Source organism: Callorhinchus milii, unplaced genomic scaffold (genome assembly GCF_018977255.1).
Source record: "Callorhinchus milii isolate IMCB2004 unplaced genomic scaffold, IMCB_Cmil_1.0 Scaffold2, whole genome shotgun sequence".
Classification (NCBI taxonomy): Eukaryota; Metazoa; Chordata; class Chondrichthyes; order Chimaeriformes; family Callorhinchidae; genus Callorhinchus; species Callorhinchus milii.
Genome location: NW_024704743.1, coordinates 97,473,261 through 97,486,479, shown reverse-complemented (window position 1 = coordinate 97,486,479; position 13,219 = coordinate 97,473,261). Strand labels below are relative to the sequence as shown.

Here is a 13,219-nt window from a genome sequence, read left to right as displayed (position 1 = left end):
TATAATAATAATCCTTGCATTTGATATAGCGCTTTTCACGTCTTCTAGACGTCCCAAAGCGCTTCGCAGAATATACTGTAAAGTGAATTGACTGTATAGTTGTGGGCAAACACGGCAGCCAATTGCGCACAGCAGTGTCCCACAAACAGCCGTGGGTTGAAAATGACCAATTTATTATTGTTTTGTTTTTTTGGAGGGATTATTACTAGGCGAGTGGCGTAAGGAAACTTGTCCAAGGTTTCGTCCTGCCTGGAATTGAACTCAGGTCTCTCACTTGCAAAGCGAGTGCTCTAACCACTGAGCTACAGGACTCAGTTAATGGAGAATCTCTAATTATTATAATAATAATAATCCCTCCAAAACAATAATAAATTGGTCATTGTCAATCCATAACTGTTTGTGGGACACTGCTGTGCGCAATTGGCTGCTGCGTTTCGCCCACAAATATACTGTCAATTCACTTTACATCATATTCTATGAAGCGCTTTGAGATATCTAGAAGATGTGAAAAGTGCTACATCAAATGCAAGAATTATTATTATTATTATTATCATTATCTGCCAAATAGCTCTTGTTATTTATGTGTTCAAACATTTAACATAGCTCCAAGATGCCGTCTGTCATTAAGGACGCTATATAAATCCAAGTTGTTCCTGTTGTTGTTGTAACACTTCTCATAATAATAATAATAATAATAATCCTTGCATTTGATATAGCGCTTTTCACGTCGAGAGGACGTCCCAAAGCGCTTCACAGAACATACTGTAAAGTGAATTGACTGTATATTTGTGGGCGAACGCGGCAGCCAATTGCGCACAGCAATGTCCCACAAACAGTCGTGGATTGAAGTGACCAATTTATTATTTTTTTTTTGGAAGGATTATTATTAGGCGTGTGGAGTAAGGAAACTTGCACAAGGTTTCGCCCTGCCTGGAATTGAACTCAGGTCTCTCGCTTGTAAAGCGAATGCTCTAACCACTGAGCTACAGGACTCCACACCTCATACATTAAATACTGGATAAAAATGTTCCATCTCGCTCACATCAATTCCCTGTATATTTTTACTATTTCCTGGTTAAATGTAGGGAAAGCTGTGCTGTTGGCAACAGAATTCATTTATTTAGCTTTTTCAGATAGAGAGATCAGCTGTGCAAGTGCCTCCAGTACCAACAGAGGATGTCACCTATACACATGTATGATTGTCAGCTTAAATGTGTTCCTCTCAGGGTTCAACCAAAACAAAAACAGGCCAATTTTCCAATTGTCCGGCCACATAAACCACTTACTCATTGACACTATGAATGCAGAAATGGGCATCCAGTTGAATCTGTTTTGGGGACACATTGAATTTTGATATTCAATTGATTGGATGGGGGGTTATCCGTATCAGCATCATGCACCTGGAAGCATGACTTTCACAGCAGTGTCTCGGAAAGCGACTGGAACTGACACAACTCCCAGTGGAGAATCCATCAATGAACATAGTCACTTCTAAGAATTCCAAACAATGACACCGATGGCTTGCTAGGAAAGAATCGTGACATGGTAAAGTTCTGATATCTCTTTCCTATTGAATATTTAATAGGAAACAAATATCAGTACTTTTTCACATCTTATTCATTCATAAATATATAAATCAATCTAAAGCAAACTTTCCAGCATACAGATATTCTTTCACTTAAAGCCACCAGTGATTCCAGGAGTGGAGTCTGATAATCTGCATGTGAAACCTACCTGTCCCGGGCAACTTACCAATGGTTAATGTAGAGTGCCAAATGTGCGTTAGCTTCCAGCTTCCGTCTTTCTCTACCATCAACAGGACATGTATTTTCTACGACACTTTCCATAGGGCTCTCTGCAGAGTGGAGGCTACTATGCTGAACTTTTTTTGTGGTTGGATCACTGCCAAATTTTGATTTACTCCCGACCTTTATGGCATTCCCTGAACATGAAAATATGCCAGTCTCCAGAATAGAAAAGAAGAGTATGGAGATGTCAGCTTTCAAAAATTCCCACATGTGCTAAATGTAGTTGCATCCCATCTGTTGCTTGAATTCTCTTGCTCTTTCACCACCCCAGTTTTAGAAGGACTAGGGAGCCCAGCTATTGCTGTAGGACATGAACAGGAATTTCCAATTGATGCCATGAGTAAAAGAAACAAATGTGCTCGGATTCATTCTACAACTCACAACAATTATTTTGTTCTATCAGATATGATAGAATGTTTTTTGTAAACATATTGCACTACAAAAGTTGTAAAAATCTAAGATTCCTTCCAATGCAACAAAAACAATAACTTGCATTTATACAGTGTGCTTCACTCAAAGTAACATCTTAACAGTGCTTAACAGTGGCAGAGCTTGACGCAAAGCCAGGGAGAAAGGCGAGGTGACTGTAAGCATGGTTGAAGAGGAAAGTTTTCAGGTACGATCCGAAGGTCGGCAAAGAGGAACGACTGAGGCAGAGAATTCCAGAGTTCACAACAAAGCCTGATAACAATAACAAAGCTTTTAGAATAATTCTAATGATCTCATTTGTAAATGAATGGCATAAGGATACAGATTCAGTATTTCTCTCCCCACGTTCAAAACCTGCCTTAAAATCCATTTTTTTTAGGGTGCTTTCGGCAATCTTCCTCCCTTTCTTCCTCAACTTCCCTGCTAAGTGTTATATGAAGTGTTTTAAGATGTCCTTTAACATGTATGTGGATGGCACCTAACTCTACCTTTCCTCCTCTACCCTCAACTCCACGACCACCGATGTCCTGACAGCCTGCCTGTCTGACATTGAGTCCTGAACGAGAGACAACTTTCTTCAGCTCAATGTGCGCAAAACTAAGGCCCTCCTGATTGGCTCATGTCAGCGCCTCCGCACCTCAGGCGCTGACACCATCAGCATCCAAGGCTGCACTCTCCACCTCTCAAAGCCAGTCAGGAACCTCGTGGTTCTGTTCGACCCTGAGCTGTCCTTTCTTCCCAACATCCGCGGCACAACTGACACCGCCTTCCACCACCTGCGGAACATCGCCAGACTACGGCACTACCTCACCCCTCACGCGGCTGAAACACTGGTCCACGCCTTTATCACCTCAAGGCTGGACTATGGGAACTCTCTCCTCGTGGGCCTTCCCGGCACCTCCCTCCACAAGCTGCAGGTCATTCAGAACTCTGCAGCTCGTGTACTGTCCCGCACCAGGCTTCGGGACCACATCACTCCCACCCTCGCTCGCCTCCACTGGCTCCCCATCCCCCAGAGGATCAAATTCAAGATCCTCACCTACAAGGCCATTCACGGCCTTGCTCCCTCCTACCTCTCCGACCTACTATCCCTCTACTTACCTGCCCGTACCTTCCGTTCCTCTGGCTCCGGTCTGCTCCACATCCCCCGCCCCAACCGCCCTACCATCGGTGGCCGGGCTTTCAGCCTCTCAGCCCCGAGGCTCTGGAACTCTATCCCCCAGTGCCTTCGCCTTGTTTCCTCCCTTTCCTCCTTCAAGGCCGGTCTCAAGACTTTTCTCTTCAACCATGCCTTCACCTCCCTTCTCGACTCTCTACCCCCTCCTCGTTCCCTCCCTTCCCTCCGCTCACCCTGACCATTTCCCCCCTGCTTGGGTCCCGACCCAACTATCCAGCGCCTTGGGACGTCCTCCCAACATGAAAGGCGCTCTATAAATGCAATCTTGTTGTTGTTGTTGTCCTCTCAATGTGAAAGATGCTATATAAATGCAAACTGTAATTGTAATTCATTTACTGCTCACTTCCTTTGAAAAGTACAAATTTAAATTGTGTTGCTATGTGAAATACCATCAAAGACCCATAATGGGTGAAATGTAGAAAAAGTAATCAAATGGAATAAAATTGCAACTTATTTATTTGTAAAGTATTTCTAGTTCTGCAACTCACAAACATTTTCCGAGAAAATTCTTGTTAAACACAAATATTTTTGAACACTGCATTTGCAGTTGTTTTGCCACTTGCCATTCTTGTGTGATATTGCACATAGAATGTTCCAGTTAGACTGTAATAAATTTTCCTCTCTGAGACAGAAACCTGAGAAAATCAGAAAACAGTCAAAACTTGGTCAAACGTTAGCATATTGTGTCACGTCTCCACAAACAACAGATAGTTTCAAAACATGTGAGGCTAATTTGATGAGATTCCTTGAAGGAAATAATACCTGAAATATATGCCATATCATAACAGAAATAAATAACACAAATTATTGCCTGAATTAAATAAAACAGATTTTTTTCTTTAAGGGCTCTGAAACGTATATTAGAAGAAATTTCCTTTTGTTTGTAGTGTGTCTGGGGACATCCTCCCGATGTGAAAAGCTGTATAAATGTAAATTTGTATTATTTGTCACATGCGGAAACCCACCACTATTCTCAAGAGTATCCAAACCAAACTGCTTGAGATTTCCACGCATGCATGGAAATTTCCCTGTGTCCAGAACGGAGTGTGCATTCTCTCCCCAGAGACATGCAAGCTGCTCACCTAATGACGGAACATTTAGGCACAGTTTGGCAAGAACTAAAGTTTGGAGAACCCAGAGTATGCATTGGGGTGCTGCTGAGTGTCTAACCAGGTGAATTTTTTTTATTTAAACAGAAAAATTTTGATTCAAAACAAATTAAAATAAAAAGGAATTTGATTACAGTTGTCTGTAAAGTGGTATAAATGCACATCTTTAACTATCAAACATCTTTGTAAAACTCATTCATTTAGGCCAGAAATCATTTAGAGCATAAAATTATTCCTTGTTATTCGATATAGCACCTTTCACTTTGAAAGGACATGCTGTGTACATTCTTTTGTGACACACAGCCCAGAGGCAGCAATAGAAAGTTTGATCAAAATAAATCACTCTCAATTCCCTGTGATTGATACAACAATTTACAACAAGCTGTATATTTGCATCAGATTGGTTAAATGAAAAATAAATATCAAGCTGTCACCCAATATAACGCAAAAGTATCCTGTCGCATTACAACAGGGTTCTTACTGCTTGCACCGGGATAAGGATGAGTATGTTGGTTGGGCTGGACTTTCTGCTTTACTATGAAGTGTAGCAACTGTGTATTTGTGAACAAACACAGAGACCAATTTGCACACATCAATGTCCCATAAACTGCCACAAAGTTAATGCTAAATTTTATCTGGGGGATTGTTGGGATAGGATACCCTCCTCTTTTCAAATAGAACCATGGGATTTGTAACATCGAACCTGAACAGGCAAACAACCACTCGGTTTATTATATCATCCAACGGACAGCACCTCTAACAGTGCAGTGCTTCTCCACTGTACTGGAGTGTCAGCCTAGACTATGAATTCAAAGTCTCAATTTATGGGTCCTGAATGAACTACTTTCTGACTCAGACTAGAGCACACCCAATTGAGACAAACTGATCCAGAATGAACAGCTGCCAGGTGTGAGTGTGGCTGCAAGGTTGTGGGTACACCCCAATCATGGTCACTGTTTCTGGTCCTGTGAACTTCTATAATGTGTTTTTCACTCTCTTTTTTTTATTAAAATTAGGATAAAAAATTGTAAGTAACTTTATAGTACTAGATATATTAATCAGTGGAATTATGACATTACATCACTGATTTGTATCATTGCTCTGGTACCGGTATGTTTATCTATACAACATAATATTTTATTTTGTGAATGTCAAAGTTCATCTCAAGCCCTTCCTCTTTGCCTGTTCTTTTGGTCATCTTGTTCCTTCCCCCTCTCCCTGGCCTCCAGCGCGGGTGCAAACCCTGGGATGGTCAACACTTTGGGTTGTCCTCCCAATGTGAAAGCCACAATATATAAATGTAAATTTCTAGTGCATTGAATTGATATTCCTCTCTCAGTATGGCTGAAAGGTAAATAACTGCATTCCTTATAACTAACTGCAGTCATTTCTTAATGGTCGACTTGATTAGGTGATTGTTATCAGCAATGATTTGACTAGGTGAACCTTTCAATCTGGTATTGCGTGTATTTCATTTCCAATACTGAGTGTTACTTCCATGGAGATACTTGTCTTGATGACAACAATGTGGAAGGAGGAAGCTAAGGTTAAAGGGATGAGTGGGTGGGAGTTCTGTGTAAACTCGTGCTCACTCTTGGACTGATCCTGACAGTGAAGTTGAGGATTCCATTGTCCTCGTTTTCAACATAATAGAATATTGTTAATAAAGTACAAAATTGTAGAATATGATTTAGCGACTTTAATCAAAGTGACGCTGACAGGCAGAGGGTGAAAAAATTCCATTGTCATTATCTTAAAGGGACAGTACGGTTGCTTTGGAAGAACAGCAGTCAATCACTCTTGTTGGGATGACATTGCATGCAACCGACACAATGATATTTCTGTGCGTAACATTGCGTTCCAACATGAATTGCATAATCATCTCATACTGCCTGGCAAACCAAAACAAATTAAAGCAATACCTCTTTAACTATTTCCCTGTCAAACACACAATAATGTTTAACATATCCTTTCTGACGTATCCAATCCCCACACATTTAGCACAAGAAATAACACTAGTTGTCAAGAACAACAGTAACTTACATTTATATAGCGCCTTTCGTGTAATGTCTCAAAGTGCTTTAAATAAATGGTGCCAGACACCAAGTGGGGTATGGGGAGGTAGGAGGTAACTATAGAAAATATATATAACTGTTGATGAGGTAGGTTTTTAGATCGCTTTTGAAAAGAGATAGAGAGATTTGGCCGCAGATTGTGTACTGTGGGACATGGAGCAGGCCCGAGTTTGCCAAGTGGTCGGGGTGAGCACAGAGTGAGGATGAAGAACATCACAGAGGTCTCGAAGCACAAGTACATGAAGGGATTTCCAAGTGAGATTGAGGAACTTGAAGCTGATCCACTGGGAAATGTGGAGCCAGTGGAACCTGATGAGAACCGGGGTGACAGGCCTGTGAACTTTGCATGAGTCAGAATGCTGGTAGCAGAGTTTTGGATGAGACGAACTTGCTGATGGTATTGTTGGGGAGGCCATCGAACCATAGAAATTTATAACACAAATGAAGGCCATCTGTGTTGGTTCTTTTAAGAGCAATCATTTTAATCCCATTTACAACCCCTTTCCCCCTACCTCTGTAGTTTACTTCTTTTTAGGTATAGCACCTTTTGTGTCCTCCTGACGTGAAAGGCGCAATACAAATGTAATTGTGTTGTTGTTTTATTTACCCAGTTGCCTTTTTGAAGCTCAAATAGATTCTGCATCAACCATTGCTTGCCCAGCAAGGCATCCCATATCCTAACAACTGTGTGCGTAAAACATTTTTTCCTAACCTTCCCATTTGCTCATCTGCTAATTATCTAACTATACAAGTAGAGGTTGAATCTTAAATTGATGTCCTCTAGTCATTTATTCAACGATCAGTAGAAATAATTTCTCCCTATTGACTCTGTGAAAACCTCTCATAATTTTAAAGACCTCTATCAGGTTACCCTCAAACTTCCCTGTTCCAATTGAAAAAGTCCCAGTTCCTCCAGTCTCTGGCCATAGGCCAAACTACTCATCCCTGGTATCATCGTAGTAAAGCTCCTCTGCACCCCCTCTATCGCCTTAATGCTTTTCCTAAAGTGGGGTGACCAGTACGGGATAAAATAGTAATGAAGTTCAACTAATGATTTATATTTACAATCCACGACTATTTGTGGGACACTGCTGTGCACAATTGGTTGCCTCATTTCGCCTACAAAATATACAGTTAATTCACATTACAGTATATTCTGTGAAGCGCTTTGAGAAGTCTCGAAGACGTGATAAGGCACTTTATCAAATGCAAGAATTATTATTAGGATTATTATTATATAAATTTATCATTGCCTCTTTGGTTTTATATTCTAAGCCCCTATTTACAAAACCCTAGGATTCCATTTGCTTTCTTGACTGCTTTGTCCACCTGCCTTCCCACTTTTAGGGATTTATGCACATTACAACAACAGCAATAACAACTTGCATATATGTAGTGCCCCTCACACAGGGTAGTGTCCCAGAGCACTTGACAGCATCTCTGACAATAGCTTGGAAGTCTCTTTGCTCTTCTCACTCCTTCTGGTATTTTACCACCCAACGTGTACTTGTTCGCCTTCTTCTTCCCCCCAAAATGTATTATATCACAGTTTTCTGAATTAAATTTGATTTGATATTTCTCTGCCCAATCAAGCATAATTGAAATTTAGAGCCTGAAAGTGACAAGGGGTGAGTGAATATTTTAAGAGGTTTAGGTTTGGGTTAATAATTTTATTATTATTATTATTATTATGGGTTAACATAAAGCTCACGACAAATAAAAGGGATACAAAAAATTCTAGCACTCACCACAGGCAGCAAAGTTTTCTGGGGTCAGCAGGTGTCACGGAAACTCATCACTGTGCTTAAGTGTATTCAAACCAGACTGAGAGTGCCACATATGTATGCCACCTACACATGGAAATTTCCCTGTGTTTGGAAAGGAACGAAGACTATGCTCCAAGGAAAACTGCCAGAGTGAGTTTCAGGTTATTCTGCAATGCTGTTTAATGTCAAGAGTCAGCAAGCAAGGCTGACAGTTCACAGTGGAAGAATATAAGTACCAGAACAAAACTAATATACTAAAAAAAACCTTAGGAACCCTGTTAAGTAGAAAACGTTTTAACCCATGGCTAAAGGGTCAACATCACTACGAACAACATGGTAATAAATCCTTTTTAATGTCACTAAAAAGGGAACGTGACCCAATTTAAAAAGGTGGCAAATGTCAATAGTTTACGCAAAACACATTAATCTGCTTCATGTTCCAACCCATGTGCTGCCATACACTGTGAAGGAATTGGTACCATAATGTTTCACCAAAGCAACACAACAGCTTCATCTTCACCTGCTGCATTCGGGATTACAGGCCACCATACCCATGCAGAATCGGCCACTTTATTATCTGACCATTCATAGAATAATTCACTCAGGAGGAAAATATATAGTGCCTACTTCCAATTGTGAGGGCATAAGTTCTGATCACCTTTCATTTAAATATATTATTTCCAGTTCTGGAGGGATCAGTTATGTGCCATGTTTACCAGCAGAGGCAATGGGGAGCAAAGCCTGGATCCAGCCCATGATGGTAGCTGGCTCAGTTGGTAACACTCATGCATGGGTTCAGAAGGTTCTGAGGTTTAAGCCCCACTTCAGGATTTCATACTCACAGTCCAGTGGCACTGAGTGAGCACAGCATCTTTTAGATGAGATATATATCTGCCTGTTTGAGAGGGATATTAAAGGTCTCATGATACTATTTGAAAGAGAAGGGAGTTTCTCCCAGTGGTCTGGCCAACAATCACCCAAGTGCATTAGTTATTCAGATCATGTCTATTTGAGGAACACTGCTTTGTGCAACAAAACCAGAGATCGCTGGGAACACTCAGAGTGTACACTGTTTTTGTATCTCTGTTTTTGTTTCAGATTTCCAGCATCTGCAGTATTTGCGTTTTATTGCTTTATGCAAACTGGTTGCAGCAATTGCCTACAAATCTGCACAGTCACTCTACAGCAAATTCCAGCTGTATACCACTGCACTTTGGCATCAGCAAGCCTTGGCTATTACCAACATGACTGTGTGTTTGTGGGTGAGTGTGATAGCCAATTTGCACACTGCAATGTCCCCAAACATAGCCATGAATTGAATGAATGATTCATTTTATCTGGAGGATTGTTGGCCAATCACACTATGACACCATGAGAAACTCCTTTCTCTTTCAAACAGTGCCATAGGATCACCAACATCAACCTGATCAGGCAGACAAGACATCAGTTTAATGTCTCATCCAGAAGAATGGCACCTCTGATAATGCAGTGCTCTCCCAGTACTGGAGCAAATAATGAACCTGTGGAACAGGCTCCCTGGGGAGATGGTTGAAACAGGAAGTGTTGATTCTTTCAAACACAGATTAGATAGTTTCCTTTCAGGAAATAACATTATGGGATATAGTACATAGGTAGTTCGGGACATATGTGCATGCGACCGCCAGGAAGGTGGAAGGCGAACTAGATGGACCGTGGTCTTTTATCGTCCAGCATTTCTTATGTTCTTATGTACTACAATGGAGTATCATCATAGAATATGAGCTCAAAGCCTGGACACGAGCCTTGAACTCAAAACCTCCTGACTTAGAGGCTACCAAGTAAAGCACCTTGAAGAATTATATTAATAAGAACCAATGCAATATGTACAGCTAATATTGTATTATTTGATTGATTTGAACTATTTGCTTTGTCAGAACATTGCTTAAATTGTCCACATAGAACTTTCTGGCACTGACAACGTTCTTGGCATCTGGAAGCAGCCTTTTTAAGAGCTGGATTTTAATGAATAATTCAAATAACTAACTAGGTTTCAGTGGAACGGGAGCTATTCCATAGAAACATAGAAATTATAGCAATAGCACAGAAGGTGGCCATTTGGCCCGTTAAACCTAAGATGATGCCAACTCCTCTACAGGAGCTCACAAGTCTAATCTCAATTCCCTGCTCGTTCCTTGTATCCTCTCACATTGTTTCTCTTTAAATACTTACCTTATAAATGTGGTTAATGTTGTTCTGCTCTTATCTGCTACAACCTCTTGTAGCAAAGCATTCAGAGCAGCAAGTATTAATCAAGCAAGTCAGACATCCACAAAGCAGAAATATTTTTAGCATATTTGTGACATACAAAGCAAGGGGTGACAAATCTAGTTTGCGTTGTGATAATTATTGTCAGTAATAATTGTTACAGCACATTTCTTCCCTCTCCATGTTACAGTCCCAGATTATCAAAGAATCTGGTTAATTCGATTTTTTATATAAACACCACATAAACTTAGTCACTATAAGTGTGTTTTTGTTTCTTTTCTTTAAACAAAAAATAAACATTCTTCGGATGAAACATGAAACCGAGGTCCCGTTCTGTCAAAGAACCAATGACACTGCTCGAAAAGAGAAGGGAGTTTCTCCCATTGTCCTGGCCCACAATTCTCTACATAAAATTGTTCATAAAATTATTTCTTCACTTCTATTTGCAGGACATTGCTGTGTTCAAATACACAGTCACTGCACTTTACAAAAAAATGGCCTACTGACTTCCTCAACACCCACATCCTCCCAAGGTTCCAAGCAACACAACAGATATGACATCCCATGCAATATTTGATCCTATCGCTAAAACACACAGCCTCAATCCCAACCATCTGAATATCTAGCTCCCCATCCCAAACAACTCGGTAACCAGCTACCTGTCCCAGGAGTTAAATGAACAATATTATCTAAGATTCTGGATGAATACTATGATGTCTTTCTCTGCCCAAGAGTATATTTGCTCGGTCTTTAAAGGGGCTTCAAATGATTCTCAAGGGGTTTAAAATGATAATGCGACACTGCAGTCAGCCACTTTGGAATTATGTTGCATTGCCTTATTTTTATAACACTAATTCTATTGTTATTTAAATAAGCCTTGCATTTGACATTATGATATACTGTGGCGTGATTGTGTGTATTTTGTGGGTGAAATTTTGTGGGGAATAAATCCTCTCCTCCGAGTGTTTGATTGATTGGATTGATCTGGAAATCTCACTTGAAAGATTTGTATAGTCTCTCAGGGATTAGCTGTTGGACAAGCCCTCTGGCCAGCATTGTGATGTAGTACTGGTGCATTTTTATACTCTCTGGTTCCAATGTTGTTTTAACAGATGGAGTGAGCACTACCTGAGGCCCTGGGGAGTTTGTCAATTGGTCAAGCTTTACACAGCCTATGTCAAGCAATTAATGTCCAAATTCTCCTGCGGCTCAATTGTTAGAACAACAAGGCTGATTCCCAGTGTTAGAGAGGTGATATATAAAGGATTAAATAAGATAGGATGTGAAAAGGGACATTTCAGAGGACACCTTACTGATGTGTACAAAATACTAAATGGAAAACAGAAAGTAAAGTCAGAACAATATTGTACTTTCAGACACATGATGACAGCACGGCAACGGATCACGGTTTCAAGGCTGTGAAGGGTAATTTTAGGAAAATAGCTGTTTACATGGACAGCAATCAAAGGCTGGAACCAGTTACCGGGAAGGGTGGTTGATTTCCAGACTCTAGGCTTATTTAAGACACAATTCAATGCTTTAATGGAATATGGTAATAATAATAATAATCCTTGCATTTGATATAGCGCTTTTCACATCGGGAGGACGTCCCAAAGCGTTTCACAGAACATACTGTAAAGTGAATTGACTGTATATTTGTGGGCGAACGCGGCAGCCAATTGCGCACAGCAATGTCCCACAAACAGTCGTAGATTGAAAATGACCAATTTATTATTGCTTTTTTTTGGAGGGATTATTATTAGACGTGTGGAGTAAGGAAACTTGCCCAAGGTTTCGCCCTCTGCCTGGAATTGAACTCAGGTCTCTCGCTTGTAAAGCGAATGCTCTAACCACTGAGCTACAGGACTCCATTCCATGGTAGGGTGGGTTCAGTAGGATGGCCTGGAAGGATGAGGTGAAATGGACCAAAGTGCCTTGATCGGAACTTTATATCTGCTCTTGGATTAAAAAAATCCAATATTTAATGTGATAATATCACCAATCAATATTTTCACACATCGGATTTGCTGTTCCTCGTAATGCTCCAGTCAATGACTGGGAACACATCTCCCCTACTGCCCCCCACCCACTACTCCCCCACCTCATTCTGTGGAATTGATTTAGCCCAAAGCCAGTTGGTCATTGAGACGCCTGCCACATCAGAGCCATGAAAAGGGTCCAGTTTAGGTTCTCGTGAATGGCTTGTAGTTATCAGAATAGGCTCAAAAAAGAGATTATTTTCACTGGAACAGAGAAGGTCAATGGGGGATTTAATAAAGATCTTCACAATTCTGAAAGATTTTGAGAAGATCATCAGTGAAAGATTATTCCCTAATTATTCTGCTAATTTGGAACATGGAAGCATAAGATCATCACTATCACTCTACTATGGAGAAGTTAAATTAGAAGGTTAGATTAATAATTATCAAGGACTTTTTTTTACAACATGGAATGCTTTGCCACAAGTACAACAACTTGCATTTATATAGCACCCTACATACGGGGTAGCATCTTGCAGTGCTTAACAGTAGTGAAGCCTGACACTATTGAAATACGTTATTGAGACCGAGATCCTGGCAACATTCAAAACAGAATTGGATAAAGATTTGAA

The 13,219-nt window shown here is 40.5% G+C and overlaps 1 protein-coding gene and 1 non-coding gene across 2 annotated transcripts in view; both read right to left on the bottom strand.

Annotated features, from left to right (window-relative positions):
• Window positions 1–13,219, bottom strand: part of kcnq3 (potassium voltage-gated channel, KQT-like subfamily, member 3) — a gene marked incomplete at its 5' end in the record, with an annotated part of 174,613 nt that overhangs the window by 115,611 nt on the left and 45,783 nt on the right. The window lies entirely within an intron of this gene.
• On the bottom strand, window positions 922–993 carry trnav-uac. The gene has a single exon. It is a non-coding gene; the product is annotated as a tRNA-Val (tRNA).